Source organism: Salmo trutta, unplaced genomic scaffold (genome assembly GCF_901001165.1).
Source record: "Salmo trutta unplaced genomic scaffold, fSalTru1.1, whole genome shotgun sequence".
In the NCBI taxonomy this organism is placed as follows: domain Eukaryota; kingdom Metazoa; phylum Chordata; class Actinopteri; order Salmoniformes; family Salmonidae; genus Salmo; species Salmo trutta.
This window is the reverse complement of record NW_021822970.1, coordinates 71,659-76,325: the sequence shown is the minus strand read 5'-3', so window position 1 is coordinate 76,325 and position 4,667 is coordinate 71,659. Positions and strand designations below refer to the sequence as shown.

General features: G+C 44.4%; 1 long non-coding RNA gene across 1 annotated transcript; it reads left to right on the top strand.

Annotated features, from left to right (window-relative positions):
- Positions 1 to 36: 36 nt before the first annotated feature.
- On the top strand, positions 37 to 991 carry LOC115187818 (uncharacterized). The gene is made up of 2 exons (XR_003876137.1): positions 37 to 393; positions 722 to 991. It is a non-coding gene; the product is annotated as an uncharacterized LOC115187818 (long non-coding RNA).
- Positions 992 to 4,667: the final 3,676 nt, after the last annotated feature.

Genomic DNA, 4,667 nt, shown 5'->3' with positions numbered 1-4,667 from the left:
CCAAAAACTGAGACTTCCTTAAAATTAGTTGTGCACCAGCTGTTGAGACACTCCTCCCCCTCTCAGCTTACCCGAGGCTGCCTTCTGATCTTACCAGTGAGGTGTATTGTCCTTGTTCAGGCAAGACTCCTTGAAATGTAGGATATTGCAGTTCTTCAGGTCCTGTTGATAGGATAGTCGCCAACAGTTTGTTCTCTAGTGATTGTACGTTCGCCCACAAAACAGACGGCAATGGCGGTCTAGATGCGCGCCGACGTAGCCTAATCATGACGCCGCCTCGCTTGCCTCTTTCGCCGCTGCTTCCTCTTTCGAGTCCCGGGGATCAGGGCCAGGTCCGGGGTAAACGACCAGAGCTGCCGACTCGTTGAAGTAGAAATCTCTATCCGAATCGAGGTTCGCGATTGCTGTTCTATAGCAGAATTTGATTGCTGTTCTATAGCAGAATTTGATTGCTGTTCTATGCAGAATTTGATTGCTGTTCTATAGCAGAATTTGGTCAGGAGCCGGTAAGACGGCAGCTATCCACTGCAGCGCCGTCCTAGTTTAGCATTGTTAGATGATTCGTTGACCTGTGTGAACTCTGGGCCGTATTTGTTAGGTACCTAATGGAAGCAGAACAAACTGAAACAGGGAGGGACTACCTGAACTTGTCCAATAAGAAATTGCTTGCTTTTGTTTTCCTACGTTGTCCGCTAATAAATACAACTGCTTGCCCTTGCAGGTTGCTTTTGTTTGCGGAGGACGCCCACTCACTGGCTCGTGTGGACACTCAGGCTGACTGCTTCCTCAATGTGGTGCTGTGGTTCCAGCAACACCTCTACCTGCACTGAGCCTCTACTGGTATGACTGGGGACACAAAGGGAACTGTGGAATTAAGACATCCACACTTGTGTTACTGTACTCCCTTTGTACATTTCAGTTGTTACCAGGTCCTTCTGGTGTTTTCTATGGTTGCATTATGCCAGCAATAAATGTTTTGTTGAAAATATGACCTTTTGCGTTGATTGTGTACAACCTTCCGTGAGCTCCATGAGGCAATGGATGATTTAACTGCAGATGTGGGATTCCTGTGGATTTGTCTGGAAAACATCCAAAACACCAGTGTTGGGGACGTTACTCTAAAAATCTAGTTTGCCATGCTACCTATTACTTCACACTGGAAGAAGTTAAGCAAGACATAGCTGACTTAACTGTTTTTAATTCCAAGCACAGATGGGACCCTTGGAAATGAATTTGCTTAGGCATTAATCATGTAAAACACATTTCTTTATTGTGACACGGCGTCAGTGAGATTCAAATCTATGATCTTCTGTTTCCTATCCATGGAATTAGTCTACTGCACAACCAGAATGGAGCTAGCATGCCATGTTTTTTTTTACCTCATATGAGGCTGTTCATTTGTCTATTCAAACAAACCCCATTTCAAAGGAAACAAACACACATTAGGATTAGGTGTGGCCAATTAGTCAGCACAGCCAACACCCCTAAACGTTACTGAAGTTTCCTTGTAGTTTTTATTTGGAAGTTTTCTTAATGTTCTTGGAACAATTTGAGAACATGACTTCACATAGAACCATGAGGAAACCTGTAGGAAACATTATACTGAAATTTCCACAACGTTGTTTCTTAACATTCTCTGACCTATTTGACAACATTCCCAATGTCAGACCAGTTGGAGAATGTTCCTATAACATTACCAAAAATGAAATGTAACCTTGTTTGAACTTTTAGGGAACGTTCTATTAAAGTAATGACTTTTTTTTTGTGGAGTCCCTTAAATGTGCTGAGTGTTCCAAAGCCAAGCAACTATCCAGCACCATTCCCAGAAAGTTGTGGGAAGGTTGTGTGCAAATAAACCATAGGACCACCATGTTCTCACCAAGCTCTAAGAAAATATGGTTCTCAGAACGTTATGTGCCAGCTGGGTAGTTCACTGCATCCAAATTATTTAGTGTGTTCATATGAGAAATGGGAAATGTCATAGACGACAAATTGCAAGACTGATCACGTTGTGGTCATATGTTAAAATGTGTTATTTATCCTATTACAATGTTTCAAGTGAGAATTATGGAGGGTGTAAACACTTGACACTCAGTGTCGTAACACTTTATGACACGGTCATAACAGCTGACATAACTTGTCATATGGTCAACAGTCATGACCAATATATTTACACCTGTTGTGACAGATATTGCATTGCTTTGTGGCTGTTACTGACACCATAGGTGTCAACCCACATTTATTCAAATTAGTTTTCTCCCTGCCATGAAGTTTCTTTTCATTTGAGTTTTTCTTAAATCCTTTTTTGTAATGAATTCTTGATGGGTTTTTTTCTCCATGTTTTAATTAAGTAGCTTTTAGGAAATCAACTTTATGACACTTTCATGAAGCATATTGACCATCCTGTGTCACTTCACTTGGACTAATAAAATACACTTTATGACACTGTCAAGAAGCATTGTGACCATCATATAAGCCCTCTATCAGACATCAGTCAAAAAGAGGGTGTCTTGTCAGCTCCTGAAATGTGCTCCTGCATTCATCCCGGTCATCAGCAACTGAGCTTTGGGGTAGGTGCATGTCTGACTAGTACGCAATTACAATTTAATATGGTCAATAAAAATAATAATGATGTAATGTTTTGTGGGTTTGACACTCTTACGTAGGTGTCATAACCAGACATGTAATAAATGGCACAACAGGTCTAAATGTGTCATGACGGTGTTATGTCTGCAGTTATGACATGGTTATGACTGTCAGTGTTATGACTCTAGGTGTCAAAGCGTTACCGGCAGGTCTGATGCCGAAAAAGAAACTAAATTATTGCACACTTTACCCATATTTTATGGGTAAAGGTTAGCTTCTGTAGTTCGCTACACTACTACATGGCACAACAAGTCATTACCTACTGAATGTACACTGCTCAAAAAATAAAGGGAACACTTAAACAACACATCCTAGATCTGAATGAAAGAAATAATCTTATTAAATACTTTTTTCTTTACATAGTTGAATGTGCTGACAACAAAATCACACAAAAATAATCAATGGAAATCCAATTTATCAACCCACGGAGGTCTGGATTTGGAGTAACACTCAAAATTAAAGTGGAAAACCACATTATAGGCTGATCCAACTTTGATGTAATGTCCTTAAAACAAGTCAAAATGAGGCTCAGTAGTGTGTGTGGCCTCCACGTGCCTGTATGACCTCCCTACAACGCCTGGGCATGCTCCTGATGAGGTGGCGGATGGTCTCCTGAGGGATCTCCTTTCAGACCTGGACTAAAGCATCCGCCAACTCCTGGACGGTCTGTGGTGCAACGGGGCGTTGGTGGATGGAGCGAGACATGATGTCCCAGATGTGCTCAATTGGATTCAGGTCTGGGGAACGGGCGGGCCAGTCCATAGCATCAATGCCTTCCTCTTGCAGGAACTGCTGACACACTCCAGCCACATGAGGTCTAGCATTGTATTGCATTAGGAGGAACCCAGGGCCAACCGCACCAGCATATGGTCTCACAAGGGGTCTGAGGATCTCATTTCGGTACCTAATGGCAGTCAGGCTACCTCTGGCGAGCACATGGAGGGCTGTGCGGCCCCCCAAAGAAATGCCACCCCACACCATGACTGACCCACCGCCAAACCGGTCATGCTGGAGAATGTTGCAGGCAGCAGAAGGTTCTCCACGGCGTCTCCAGACTCTGTCACGTCTGTCACGTGCTCAGTGTGAACCTTCTTTCATCTGTGAAGAGCACAGGGCGCCAGTGGCGAATTTGCCAATCTTGGTGTTCTCTGGCAAATGCCAAACGTCCTGCACGGTGTTGGGCTGTAAGCACAACCCCCACCTGTGGACGTCGGGCCCTCATACCACCCTCATGGAGTCTGTTTCTGACCGTTTGAGCAGACACATGCACATTTGTGGCCTGCTGGAGGTCATTTTGCAGGGCTCTGGCAGTGCTCCTCCTGCTCCTCCTTGCACAAAGGCGGAGGTAGCGGTCCTGCTGCTGGGTTGTTGCCCTCCTACGGCCTCCTCCACGTCTCCTGATGTACTGGCCTGTCTCCTGGTAGCGCCTCCATGCTCTGGACACTACGCTGACAGACACAGCAAACCTTCTTGCCACAGCTCGCATTGATGTGCCATCCTGGATGAGCTGCACTACCTGAGCCACTTGTGTGGGTTGTAGACTCCGTCTCATGTTACCACTAGAGTGAAAGCACCGCCAGCATTCAAAAGTGACCAAAACATCAGCCAGGAAGCATAGGAACTGAGAAGTGGTCTGTGGTCTTCACCTGCAGAACCACTCCTTTATTGGGGGTGTCTTGCTTATTGCCTATAATTTCCACCTGTTGTCTATTCCATTTGCACAACAGCATGTGAAATGTATTGTCAATCAGTGTTGCTTCCTAAGTGGACAGTTTGATTTCACAGAAGTGTGATTGACTTGGAGTTACATTGTGTTGTTTAAGTGTTCCCTTTATTTTTTTGAGCAGTATAGTTCCCTACTCCCCAACACTGCAAAACACCATAGTCCACTGCAGACAAAAACATATACCTTCCGTGTTCAGACAACACTCACTCCCACAAGGGCACAGTGGCACCTGTACAGATTACGTAACATACACAGGGGCACAACCACACCTTCATAGATGCCAATCACACTTGGT